The sequence below is a fragment of the Arachis hypogaea genome, chromosome 7 (genome assembly GCF_003086295.3).
Source record: "Arachis hypogaea cultivar Tifrunner chromosome 7, arahy.Tifrunner.gnm2.J5K5, whole genome shotgun sequence".
Lineage (NCBI taxonomy): Eukaryota > Viridiplantae > Streptophyta > Magnoliopsida > Fabales > Fabaceae > Arachis > Arachis hypogaea.
This window is the reverse complement of record NC_092042.1, coordinates 47,626,597-47,641,757: the sequence shown is the minus strand read 5'-3', so window position 1 is coordinate 47,641,757 and position 15,161 is coordinate 47,626,597.

Genomic DNA, 15,161 nt, shown 5'->3' with positions numbered 1-15,161 from the left:
TGGCACAAGAATGGGAGTTAAACGCCCAAACTGGCACCAAAGCTGGCGTTTAACTCCAAGAAGAGTCTCTACACGAAAATGCTTCAATGCTCAGTCCAAGCACACACCAAGTGGGCCCGAAAGTGGATTCTTATGTCATTTACTCATCTCTATAAACCCTAGGCTACTAGTTCTCTATAAGTAGGACCTTTTACTATTGTATTTTCATCTTCTGATCTTTGGAATCTTTTGATCTTTAGATCTTTTGATCACGTTTGGAGGCTGGCCTCACGGCCATGCCTAGACCTTGTTCTTATGTATTTTCAACGGTGGAGTTTCTACACACCATAGATTAAGGTGTGGAGCTCTGCTGCACCTCGAGTATTAATGTAATTACTATTGTTCTTCTATTCAATTCCGCTTGTTCTTGTTCTAAGATATCACTTGTTCTTCAACTTAATGAATGTGATGATCCGTGACACTCATCATCATTCTCACCTATGAACGTGTGCCTGACAACCACCTCCGTTCTACCTTAGATTGGGTGGATATCTCTTGGATTCTTTAACCGGAATCTTCGTCGTATAAGCTAGAACTGATGGCGGCATTCAAGAGAATCCGGAAGGTCTAAACCTTGTCTGTGGTATTCTGAGTAGGATTCAATGATTGAATGACTGTGACGAGCTTCAAACTCCTGAGGGTTGGGCGTTAGTGACAGACGCAAAAGAATCACTGGATTCTATTCCGGCCTGATTGAGAACCGACAGATGGATAGCCGTGCCGTGACAGGGTGCGTTGAACATTTCCACTGAGAGGATGGGAGGTAGCCACTGACAACGGTGAAACCCTTGCATACAGCTTGCCGTGGAAAGGAGTAAGAAGGATTGGATGAAGACAGTAGGAAAGTAGAGAGACGGAAGGGACCAAGCATCTTCATACGCTTATCTGAAATTCCCACCAATGAATTACATAAGTATCTCTATCTTTATCTTTATGTTTTATTCGTATATCACCCATAACCATTTGAGTTTGCCTGACTAAGATTTACAAGGTGACCATAGCTTGCTTCATACCAACAATCTCTGTGGGATCGACCCTTACTCGCGTAAGGTTTATTACTTGGACGACCCAGTACACTTGCTGGTTAGTTGTGCGAAGTTGTGTTTATGCCATGGTATTGAACACCAAGTTTTTGGATTCATCACCAAGGATTATTTGAGTTGTGAAAAGTATTGATCACAATTTCGTGCACCACCCTGCATAACGCCCTGTAGAGGTGTGCTAGGCATGCCGCTCCCAAACTATATTGTCCAATACTGACAAAATTACAAAGCAAGGATAGAAATTTCCAGTGCACACTTGCCCTAGACTTATCCCCAAACAAGATCGTCTCGATTAGTAACATAATGTGGCACCTCACATCCCCTTTCAGAAAGACTGTCCTACCCGAGGACGAGGGTTAGTAGCTAGCCAAAAAACTAATTAGCATTCCTTCCTACCGCTACACGTAGGCGCAGGAAGCTATTTCAATCGGTTTCAAACCTAGCAAAGAGAACAAAAGTGAGACAGATTCAATGCCCCTTGATCCTAACCCTACGAAAATGGTTGAAGAGTTTGTACCAGGAATTTCAATGGAATCTGAAAGAGATAATGAATTCCTCGACTGGGAACTTTTTTTAGTCCCTTTATTCCAGAAAGCTAGGCATCTTCCCCACTACGCCGTATAAAGAAAATTCATCTGCTTAAGATCTCTGTATACTGATTTCATCAGTCAACTCTAAATTTTCTTTTAGATCCCGCAGCCAGGTCAGTTTTATGAAACTACCTCTACAGTCTGACTTACGCGGTGCAACTCCAAATTGAAGTAAACACTCCACCTCCAAGGCTTCAGAACAACTAATTGTCATCCCTGTGACTGGAAGATAATGAGCGGATAATTTGTACGCTTTTTGGCATTGTTTTTAGTGTGTTTTTAGTATGTTTTAGTTAGTTTTTAGTATACTTTTATTAGTTTTTAGTTAAATTTCACTTTTCTGGACTTTACTATGAGTTTGTGTGTTTTTCTGTGATTTCAGGTATTTTCTGGCTGAAATTGAGGGACTTGAGCAAAAATCTGATTCAGAGGCTGAAAAGGATTGCAGATGCTGTTGGATTCTGACCTCCCTGCACTCGAAGTGGATTTTCTGGAGCTACAGAAGCCCAATTGGCACGCTCTCAACGGCGTTGGAAAGTAGACATCCTGGGATTTCCAGCAATGTTTAATAGTTCATACTTTGCCCGAGATTTGATGGCTCAAACCGGCGTCCCAAATCAGCTCAAAACTGCCCAGCGTTAAACGCCGGAACTGCCACAAGAATGGGAGTTAAACGCCCAAACTGGCACAAAAGCTGGCGTTTAACTCCAAGAGAAGTATCTACACGAAAATGCTTTAATTTTCAGCCCAAGCACACACCAAGTGGGCCCGGAAGTGGATTTTTATGTCATTTACTCATCTCTGTAAACCCTAGTGATGAGCGGATATTTTATACGCTTTTTGGGGGTAATTTCATGTAGATTTTAGTATGTTTTAATTAGTTTTTAGTAGAATATTATTAGTTTTTAGGCAAAAATTATATTTCTGAACTTTACTATGAGTTTGTGTGATTTTTTCTGTGATTTCAGGTATTTTCTGGCTGAAATTGAGGGAGTTGAGCAAAAATCTGAGTGGGGCTGAAAAAGGACTACTGATGCTGTTGGATCCTGACCTCCCTGCACTCGGAATAAAATTTTTGGAGCTACAGGAGTCCAATTGGCGCGCTCTTAATGGCGTTGGAAAGTAGACATCCAGGGCTTTCCAGCAATATATAATAGTCCATACTTTGTGCAAAGATAGACGACGTAACTTGGGGTTGAACGCCAAGTACATGCTGCTGTCTGGAGTTAAACGCCAGAAAAACGTCATGATCCGGAGTTGAACGCCCAAAACACGTTATAACGTGGAGTTCAACTCCAAGAAAGGCCTTAACTCGTGGATAGCTTTAGTCTCAGCCCCAGCACACACCAAGTGGGCCCTAGAAGTGGATTTCTGCACCAATTATCTTAGTTTACTCATATTCTGTAAACCTAGGTTACTAGTTGACTATTTAAACAACTTTTAGAGATTTATCTTGCACCTTATGACATTTTCAGATCTGAATTACATACTTTTTGGCAGCGTGAGTCTCTAAACTCCATTGTTGGGGGTGAGGAGATCTGCAGCGTCTCGATGAATTAATGCAATTGTTTCTATTTCACTTAAACGTGTGTATGGTCCGATCTAAGATGTTTATTCGTGCTTAATTATGAAAGAGGTGATGATCCGTGACACTCATCATCTCTCTCAATCCATGAATGTGTGCCTGACAAACACCTCCATTCTACATCAGACTGAATGAGCTTCTCTTAGATTCCTTAATCAGAATCTCCGCGGTATAAGCTAGAATTGATGGCGGCCACTCTTGAGGATCCGGAAGGTCTAAACCTTGTCTGTGGTATTCTGAGTAGGATTCAAGGATTGAATGGCTGTGACGTGCTTCAAACTCGCAATTGCTGGGCGTGATGACAAACGCAAAAGGATCAATGGATCCTATTCCAACATGATCGAGAACCAACAGCTGATTAGCCGTGCTGTGACAGAGCACCTGGAACGTTTTCACTGAGAGGATGGGAAGTAGCCACTGACAATGGTGACACCCTACATACAGCTTGCCGTGGACGTGCTTTACAAACAATTGAGTTGAATATTACATTGCAGAAATTCAGAGGACAAAGCATCTCCAAAACTCCAACATATTTCCCATTACTGCACAACAAGTAACGATTTTATTCTCTTTTATTTTTCCAATCTAATAATTCCAACTGATAATTTTGATTGACATCCTGACTAAGAAAAATAAAATAAATATAGCTTGCTTCAAACCAACAATCTCCGTGGGATTCGACCCTTACTCACGTAAGGTATTACTTGGACGACCCAGTGCACTTGCTGGTTAGTTGTGCGGATTGCAAAAAGGTGTTATTGCAATTTCGTGCACCAAGTTTTTGGCGCCGTTGCCGGGGATTGTTCGAGTTTGAACAACTAAAGGTTTATTTTATTTCTTAGATTAGGAATAATTTATTTTTATTGTTATAGAGTCATTAAATCCTGATAGGATAGTTTCTTTTCAAAAATTTCTTTTCAAAAATATTATTTTTCTTAATTAATTGTTAATTTTCGTGAGTTTAGTGTCTTGTTCTAAGTTTGGTGTTAATTGCATATTTTATATTTTTTTTAAATTTTCGAACTTGTGTTCTTTGTTCTTCATTGATCTTCAAGTTGTTCTTGTTTATTTTTCTTGTTTGATCTTGAGTTCTTCTTGTTTTGTGTCTTTTCTTGTTTTTCTTGTGCTTCTTCAAAACATTAACTTTCAAAAATTATACTTTTATCCATAAATATAATACATTTTTAAAATCAACACTGAAGTTACTGCCCAATTGGCTGGAGCTTTTGTAGTTGTTCTTCATAATTGGGTATCTTCTTTGGAATCTTTTTCAAAAATAATTTTTCTTTGATTGAATCTTGTGCCAAACTCTAAGTTTGGTGTTTCCTTGTTAATTTTTCTTTAATTTTCAAAAATTTTTCTTGGTTTTCTAAAAATTTTAAGTTTGGTGTTCTTTCTTTTGTTCTTAGTGTTCTTGTGAATCTTCAAGGTGTTCTTGAGTCTTTCTTGTGTGTTTCCCTCTTTCATCATAAAATTCAAAATTAAAAAAAAAAATAAATATCTTTTCTAACTAATTTTGAACTACTTTTTCGAAAGTTTTATATAAAAATTCAGATTTCAATTTCAAAATACTTTCAATTTCTTTTATTTATTTCGTTTTTATTTTATTTTATAAAAATTAATTTTTATAAAATAAATAATATCAACATACATATCATCTCTTTTATTCCATCATGGAATTAAGTGGGAATGAACAGTCCAGGAGGACTCTGGGGTCATATGCTAACCCCACTACTGCTTCATATGGGAGCAGTATCTGTATACCCTCCATTGGAGTTAGTAGCTTTGAGTTGAATCCTCAGCTCATTATCATGGTGCAGCAAAACTGCCAGTATTCCGGTCTTCCACAGGAAGAACCTACAGAGTTTCTGGCACAATTTTTACAAATTGCTGACACAGTACATGATAAGGAAGTAGATCAGGATGTCTACAGATTATTACTGTTTCCATTTGCTGTAAAAGATCAAGCTAAGAGGTGGTTAAATAACCAGCCTAAGAACAGCATAAAAACATGGAATTAGCTGTCAAAAAAATTCCTGAATCACTATTTCCCTCCAAAACGGATGACACAGCTAAGGCTAAGCATCCAAGGCTTCAAACAAGGAGATAATGAATCCCTTTATGATGCCTGGGAGAGATACAGAGAGATGCTAAGAAAATGCCCCTCTGAAATGTTTTCAGAGTGGGTGCAATTAGATATCTTCTACTATGGGCTTACAGAAAAAGCTCAGATTTCTCTAGATCACTCAGCTGGTGGATCTATACATATGAGAAAAACAATTGAAGAAGCTCAAGAGCTTATTGATACAGTTGCCAGAAACCAGCATTTGTACCTAAGCAGTGAATCTTCCATGAAAGAAGAAGCTAAAATAGTAACTGCTGAACTCAGTCTTGTGGATCAGGCTAATGAATTCAATCAGCAATTAGACTTTCTAACCAAGCAGCTAGCCGAGTTCAAGGAAATACTATAGGAAACAAGAATGGCTAACAGGAATATGAAAGTACAGTTAAAGCAAATAGAAAAGCAACTGTCAAAACAAATAGCAGAAGAATGCCAAGCAGTTCAATTAAGAAGTGGGAAAACATTAAATACTTCACTTCAAAGCAGCAGGAAGCCAAGAAATAAACAAATGGCCACTCAAAATCCCCCTGAGGACAATCAGAGCCCAGAGAGGAATAATGCTGGCGCTGAACGCCCAGACCATGCTCTTTCCTGGCGTTCAACGCCAGAAACAAGCATGAATCCGACGTTGAACGCCCAAAGGAAGCACAGTTCTGGCGTTCAGATGCCAGTAACAAATGAGGAGTTGGCGTTTAACGCCACTCCAGCTTCCACCCCTGGCATTCAAACGCCAGTGGGGGATCAGTCACATACAAGTGCTGATAACAATCTTTCTAAAAAGGCTTCCCAACCCACTTCCGTAGGCAATAAACCTGCAGCAACTAAGGTTGAGGAATATAAAGCCAAAATGCCTTATCCTCAAAAACTCCGCCAAGCGGAACAGGATAAGCAATTTGCCCGCTTTGCAGACTATCTCAGGACTCTTGAAATAAAGATTCTGTTTGCAGAGGCACTTGAGCAAATACCCTCTTATGCTAAGTTCATGAAAGAGATCTTAAGTCATAAGAAGGATTGGAGGGAGACTGAAAAAGTTTACCTCACTGAAGAATGCAGTGCAGTCATTCTGAAAAGCTTACCTGAGAAGCTTAAAGATCTCGGGAGCTTTTTGATACCTTGCACATTAGAGGGTACTTGTACCAAGCAAGCTTTATGCGATCTTGGGGCAAGTATCAACTTAATACCTGCATCTACTATCAGAAAGCTTGGTTTGACTGAAGAAATCAAACCAACCAGGATATGTCTTCAACTTGCTGATGGCTCCATTAAATACCCATCAGGCGTGATTGAAGACATGATTGTCAAGGTTGGGCCATTTGCCTTTCCTACTGACTTTGTGGTGCTGGAAATGGAGGAGCACAAGAGTGCAACTCTCATTCTAGGAAGACCTTTCCTAGCAACTGGCCGAACCCTCATTGATGTCCAAAAAGGGGAAGTAACCTTGAGAGTCAATGAGGAGGAGTTCAAGTTGAATGTTGTCAAAGCCATGCAACATCCAGACACCCCAAATGACTGCATGAGTGTTGATATTATTGACTCTCTGGTAAGAGAGGTCAATAAGGCTGAGAGTCTCGAATCAGAGCTAGAGGACATCTTTAAAGATGTTCAGCCTGATCTGGAGGAATCAGAGAGAATAATAGAACCTCTGAAAATCCCTCAGGAAGGGGAGAAACCTCCAAAACCCGAACTCAAACCATTACCACCATCCCTGAAATATGCATTTCTGGGAGAAGGTGATACCTTCCCTGTAATCATAAGCTCTACCTTAGAGCCACAGGAAGAGGAAGCACTAATTCAAGTGCTAAGGACACACAAGACAGCTCTTGGGTGGTCCATCAGTAATCTCAAGGGCATTAGCCCAGCCAGATGCATGCACAAGATCTTGTTGGAGGATGACGCCAAGCCAGTGGTTCAACCACAAAGACGGCTGAATCCAGCCATGAAAGAAGTGGTGCAGAAAGAGGTCACTAAATTACTAGAGGCTGGGATTATTTATCCTATTTCTGACAGCCCCTAGGTGAGCCCTGTCCAAGTTGTCCCTAAAAAAGGTGGCATGACAGTGGTTCATAATGAAAAAAATGAACTGGTTCCTACAAGAACAGTTACAGGGTGGCGTATGTGTATTGATTATAGAAGGCTCAATACACCCACCAGAAAAGATCATTTTCCTTTACCATTCATAGACCAGATGCTAGAAAGACTAGCAGGTCTTGAATACTACTGCTTCCTGGATGGATATTCAGGTTATAATCAAATTGCAGTAGATCCAAAAGATCAAGAGAAAACGGCATTCACATGTCCATCTGGAGTATTTGCATACAGAAGGATGCCATTTGGTCTGTGCAATGCACCTGCAACCTTTCAGAGATGCATGCTCTCAATTTTCTTTGATATGGTGGAAAAATTTCTGGAAGTCTTTATGGATGACTTTTCAGTATTTGGAGACTCATTCAGCTCCTGTCTTGACCATCTAGCACTTGTTCTAAAAAGATGCCAAGAGACTAACCTGGTTTTAAACTGGGAAAAATGTCACTTTATGGTGACTGAAGGAATTGTCCTTGGGCACAAAATCTCGAACAAGGGAATAGAAGTGGATCAAGCTAAGGTAGAGGTAATTGAAAAATTACCACCACCTGCCAATGTTAAGGCAATCAGAAGCTTTCTGGGGCATGCAGGATTCTATAGGAGGTTTATAAAGGATTTTTCAAAAATTGCCAAACCTCTGAGCAACCTGCTAGCTGCTGACATGCCATTTATCTTTGATAAAGAGTGTCTGCAGGCATTTGAGACTCTAAAAGCTAAGTTGGTCACAGCACCAATCATCTCTGCACCAGACTGGACATTACCATCTGAATTAATGTGTGATGCCAGTGACCATGCCATTGGTGCAGTGTTGGGACAGAAGCATGACAAGCTTCTGCACGTCATTTACTATGCCAACCGTGTTCTAAATGACGCACAGAAGAACTACACAACCACAGAAAAAGAGCTACTTGCAGTGGTTTACGCCATTGACAAATTCAGATCCTATTTAGTAGGATCAAAAGTGATTGTGTACACTGATCATGCTGCTCTTAAATATCTACTCACAAAGCAGGATTCAAAACCCAAACTTATAAGATGGGTGTTGCTTCTAGAAGAGTTTGATATAGAAATAAGAGACAGAAAAGGGACAGAGAATCAGGTAGCAGATCACTTGTCCCGAATAGAACCAGTAGAAGGGGCGTCCCTCTCTCTCACTGAGATCTCTGAAACTTTTCCGGATGAGCAACTCTTTGCCATCCAGGAAGTGCCATGGTTTGCAGATATTGCAAACTACAAGGCAGTGAGATTCATACCCAAAGAGTACAGTAGGCTGCAATCAAAGAAATTGATCACAGATGCAAAGTACTATCTTTGGGATGAACCATATCTCTTTAAGAGATGTGCAGACGGAGTAATCCGTAGATGTGTGCCTAAGGAAGAAGCGCAGAAGATTCTATGGCACTGCCATGGATTACAGTATGGAGGACATTTTGGCAGTGAGTGAACAGCCACAAGAGTCCTCCAATGTGGCTTCTACTGGCCTACTCTCTATAAAGATTCCCGAGCATTTGTACTTAATTGTGACAGTTGCCAAAGATCTGGCAATCTGCCTCACAGTTATGCCATGCCTCAACAAGGAATCTTGGAGATTGAGTTGTTTGATGTATGGGGTATTGACTTCATGGGACCTTTCCCACCATCATACTCAAACACTTATATTCTGGTGGCAGTGGATTATGTATCCAAATGGGTGGAGGCTATTGCAACACCCACTAATGACACTAAAACAGTGTTAAAATTCCTCCAGAAACACATCTTCAGCAGATTTGGTACCCCTAGAGTATTAATAAGTGATGGGGGCACTCATTTTTGCAATAAACAACTTTACTCTGCTTTGGTTCGTTATGGAGTTAGCCACAGGGTAGCCACTCCATACCATCCACAGACTAATGGGCAAGCTGAAGTCTCAAATAGAGAACTCAAAAGAATCCTGGAACGGACTGTAATTAACCGTAGAAGGGATTGGGCAAGGAGCTTGGATGATGCTCTGTGGGCATACAGAACAGCATTCAAAACTCCTATAGGGACCTCTCCATACCAGCTTGTGTATGGAAAGGCATGCTACTTGCCAGTGGAACTGGAACATAAGACCTACTGGGCAACCAGATTCCTGAACCTTGATGCCAAGTTAGCTGGAGAAAAACGTTTACTCCAGCTAAATGAGCTAGAGGAATTTAGACTCAATGCTTTCGAGAATGCAAAAATATACAAAGAGAAAGCGAAAAGATGGCATGATAAGAAATTGTCATCCAGAGTCTTTGAGCCGGGGCAGAAAGTTCTGCTATTTAATTCTAGGCTCAAATTATTCCCCGGGAAATTAAAATCCCGGTGGAGAGGTCCGTATGTGATTACAAGTGTATCACCATATAGATACGTAGAGCTTCAGGATAATGACTCTAACAAAAAGTTCATCGTTAATGGACAGAGAGTTAAACATTATCTTGAAGGTAATTTTGAGCAAGAATGCTCAAAACTGAGACTTGATTAAAAGCTCAGTAACAGTCCAGCTAATGACATTAAAGAAGCGCTTGCTGGGAGGCAACCCAGCCATTCACAAAATTTAATTTTATTTGTCTTTTCTAATTGATTAAGTTTTACAGGTAGATGCCAGAGTATCTTCAAAAGGTGAAATAGCGATTGATTGAAGTCACAGAGTTACAGGGAAATTTGGAAAGCTTACTGGCATCAAAAAGCCAGTAAGAAACGTTTTGGGCGTTGAACGCCCAAAAGAAGCACCCACTGGGCGTTCAACGCCAGTAAGGGTAGCCATCTGGGCGTTAAACGCCAGAAGGGAGCATCTTCTGGGCGTTGAACACCAGAAAGAAGCACCTTCTGGGCGTTTAACGCCAGATTGATAGCATCCTGGGCGTTTAGAAAAACGCCCAGTGACAAAGGACTTCCTGGCGTTCAACGCCAGAAAGAAGCAGCAGCTGGGCGTTGAACGCCCAGGAGAAGCAACATTTGGGCATTAAACGCCCAAAACATGCAACGTTTGGGCGTTTAACGCCAGGATGGTGGGGAGGAGGTAAAATTCATTTTTCTTCAAAAATTTTCTAATTTTTATGTTTTAATTCATGATTTCTTGCATAAACATGTTTCAAATTATCATCCCTCAAATCAAATTAGTTTTCTAAAATTCCTAATTTCTAAAAACTTTTTTTTTAAATATGGCTTCATACATAAACATAAACTTTTTTTTCAATCCAATCTAACTCTTTTTCCAATTTCTTTTCAAACCTCATTATCTTTTAAAATCTTTTTCAATTTATATATTTCAAATTTATTTTTAAAAAATCATTCATATCTTTTTAAATTATATCCTTTTCTTATCATGCTTATCTTTTATAATTCATATCTTTGATCTTATATCTTTATCTTATATCTTTTTCTTATTTTCGAATTACCCACCCCCTCCCTTTATAACCACTTTCTGTGCCCCTCTCCTCATCCACCTTCCACACTTGCTCTCCTCCTATTCCTCTTCTCTCTTTTCTTTTGCTTGAGGACAAGCAAACCTCTAAGTTTGGTGTGCTTACCCGTGATCACAAAAACATTCTCACTTTGATCATGGCCCCTAAAGGAAAACAACCCAACCCAAGAGGCAAGAAAGAGAATATTCCAAAGCCACTTTGGAATCAAGGGAAGTTCTTAACTAAAGAACATTTAGACCACTACTACAAAATAATGAGTCACAGATCAGTGATCCCGGAAGTTAAATTTAACCCGAAGGAGGATAAATATCCGGAGATCCAAGAGCAAATTCAAAACAGGAACTGGGAAATCCTAGCCAATCCTAAAACGAAAGTGGGAAGGAACATGGTTCAGGAGTTCTATGCTAATCTATGGCAGACAGACAGGCAAAGAATAATTGGAGCTGCTCTCTATGACCATCGGACCTTAGTCAGAGGAAAGATTGTTCATATCCATCCTGACAAAATCAGGGAGATCTTTAAGCTCCCTCAACTGAAAGATGACCCAGACTCCTTTAATAGGAGAATGATGAGGGTAAATAAAGGTCTGAACAAGATTCTAGAGGATATATGCATCCCCGAAGCCAGGTGGACCACCAGCACGACTGGCATCCCAAATCAACTCAAAAGAGAAGATCTCAAACCAGTAGCCAGAGGCTGGCTAGATTTTATTGGGCGTTCCATATTACCCACCAGCAACCATTCTGAAGTTACTGTTAAAAGAGCAGTGATGATTCACTGCATCATGTTGGGAAAAGAAGTAGAGGTTCATCAACTGATCTCGTGTGAACTATACAAAATAGCAAACAAGAATTCCAAGGACGCCAGATTGGCCTATCCAAGCTTAATTTCTATGCTCTGTAGAGATGCTGGAGTGAAGATGGGCATAACAGAGTATATCTCAGTTGAAAGGTCAATCACTAGAATATCAATGGACAGACAACAGCTGCAGGATGATCCAATCAAGAGGAGAGCACAGGAAGTCCTCCCAGAACTTCCTCAATTCGAATATTGGGAACATATTGAAGCATCTATTTCCAAATTGCAAGAAGCTATGAACCAAATAAAGGAAGAACAGAACAATCAAAGTAGCATGCTTTGCAAACTGCTTAAGGAACAGAAAGAGCAAGGGCGTGATCTAAGGGAGCTGAAGCGCCAGAAATTAATCCTTGAAAAGCACCCCACAGACTAGAGGAACATCTACTTCTCAAAACACAGGTTGTTGAGTTCTAATTTTAGCTTTAACTCTGGGATAGTGTTATTATAGAAAGTTTTTAGAAGATATATAGTAGTAGTAGTAGTAATTAGCATATCTATTCTGGTTTTATTTTCAATTAAGTTATAATTTATTTTTCTCATCATCATCAGACATGAATAAAGTAGTAGATTTTTTAGAATAAAGAAGTAATTTATATTTTTCGAGTTCTTAATAATAAAAATTATAATTAATTACATGTGGTGGCAATACTTTTTGTTCTCTGAATGAATGCTTGAACAGTGCATAATTTTTATCTTGAATTTTATGAATATTGGCTCCTGAAAGAATGAGGAACACGAAAAATATTATTGATGATCTGAAAAATCATGAAATTGATTCTTGAAGCAAGAAAAAACAGTGAAAAATTTTTTTTTACAAGAAATCATTGGATCAAGAAAAGGAATAAGAGCCAACAGCCCTTAAAACCAAAAGGCAAGGGTAAAAAGGATCCAAGGCTTTGAGCATCAATGGATAGGAGGGCCTAAGGAAATAGTTCCAGGCCTAAGCGGCTAAATCAAGCTGTCCTTAACCATGTGCTTGTGGCATGCAGGTCTAAGTTAAAAACTTGAGACTGAGTGGTAAAGTCGTGATCCAAGGCAAAAAGAGTGTGCTTAAGAGCTCTGGACACCTCTAACTGGGGACTTTAGCAAAGCTGAGTCACAATCTGAAAAGGTTCACCCAGTCATGTGTCTGTGGCATTTATGTATCCGGTGGTAATACTGAAAAACAAAGTGCTTAGGGCCACGGCCAAGACTCATAAAGTAACTGTGTTCAAGAATCAACATACTACACTAGGAGAATCAATAATACTATCTGAATTCTGAGTTCCTATGGATGCCAATCATTCTGAATTTCAAAGGATAAAGGGAGATGCCAAAACTGTTCAGAAACAAAAAGCTACAAGCCCCGCTCATCTAATAAGAATTTGAGCTTCATTTAAAACTCTAAAATATTATTACTTCTTAATTTCTGTTAAAACCTATTTTATTTATCTAGTTTCTTGAGGACAAGCAACAGTTTAAGTTTGGTGTTGTGATGAGCGGATATTTTATACGCTTTTTGGGGGTAATTTCATGTAGATTTTAGTATGTTTTAATTAGTTTTTAGTAGAATATTATTAGTTTTTAGGCAAAAATCATATTTCTGGACTTTACTATGAGTTTGTGTGTTTTTCTGTGATTTCAGGTATTTTCTGGCTGAAATTGAGAGAGTTGAGCAAAAATCTGAGTTGGGCTGAAAAAGGACTGCTGATGCTGTTGGATCCTGACCTCCCTGCACTCGGAATGGAATTTTTGGAGCTACAGGAGTCCAATTGGCGCGCTCTCAACGGCGTTGGAAAGTAGACATTCAGGGCTTTCCAGCAATATATAATAGTCCATACTTTGCGCGAAGATAGACAACGTAACTTGGCATTGAACGCCAAGTACATGCTGCTGTCTGGAGTTAAACGCCAGAAAAACGTCATGATCCGGAGTTGAACGCCCAAAACACGTTATAACATGGAGTTCAACTCCGAGAAAGGCCTTAACTCGTGGATAGCTTTAGTCTCAGCCCTAGCACACACCAACTGGGCCCCAGAAGTGGATTTCTGCACCAATTATCTTAGTTTACTCATATTCTGTAAACCTAGGTTACTAGTTGACTATTTAAACAACTTTTAGAGATTTATCTTGCACCTTATGACATTTTCAGATCTGAATTACATACTTTTTGGCAGCATGAGTCTCTAAACTCCATTGTTGGGGGTGAGGAGCTCTGCAGCGTCTCGATGAATTAATGCAATTGTTTCTATTTCACTCAAACGTGTGTATGGTCCGATCTAAGATGTTTATTCGTGCTTAATTATGAAAGAGGTGATGATCCGTGACACTCATCATCTCTCTCAATCCATGAACATGTGCCTGACAAACACCTCCGTTCTACATCAGACTGAATGAGCTTCTCTTAGATTCCTTAATCAGAATCTCCGCGGTATAAGCTAGAATTGATGGCGGCCACTCTTGAGGATCTGGAAGGTTTAAACCTTGTCTGTGGTATTCTGAGTAGGATTTAAGGATTGAATGGCTGTGACGCGCTTCAAACTCGCGATTGCTGGGCGTGATGACAAACTGATGAGCGGATAATTTATACGCTTTTTGGCATTATTTTTATATAGTTTTTAGTAAGTTTGAGCTACTTTTAGGGATGTTTTCATTAGTTTTTATGTTAAATTCACATTTCTGGACTTTACTATGAGTTTGTGTGTTTTTCTGTGATTTCAGGTAAATTCTGGCTGAAATTGAGGGACTTGAGCAAAACTCTGAAGAAGGCTGACAAAAGGACTGCTGATGCTGTTGGAATCTGACCTCCCTGCACTCGAAATGGATTTTCTGGAGCTACAGAACTCCAAATGGCGCGCTCTCAACGGCGTTGGAAAGTAGACATCTAGCGCTTTCCAGCAATATATAATAGTCCATACTTTATTCGGAGATTGATGACGTAACTTGGCGTTGAACGCCAAGTACATGCTGCTGTCTAGAGTTAAACGCCAGAAAAATGTCATGATCCGGAGTTGAACGCCCAAAACACGTCATAACTCGGAGTTCAACTCCAAGAGAAGCCTCAGCTCGTGGATTAATCAAGCTCAGCCCAAGCATACACCAAGTGGGCCCCGGAAGTGGATTTATGCATCAATTACTTACTCATGTAAACCTTAGGAGCTAGTTTATTATAAATAGAACATTTATCTATTGTATTAGATATCTTTGATCACTTTAGGTCTTTGATCATTCGGTCTTGTGACCACATGAGGGCTGGCCATTCGGCCATGCCTGAACCTTTTGCTTATGTATTTTCAACGGTGGAGTTTCTGCACACCATAGACTAAGGGTGTGGAGCTCTGCTGTACCTCAAGTATTAATGCAATTCTATTCTCTTTTATTCAAATCTCTCTTATTCTTATTCCAAGATATTCATTCGTACCCAAGAACATG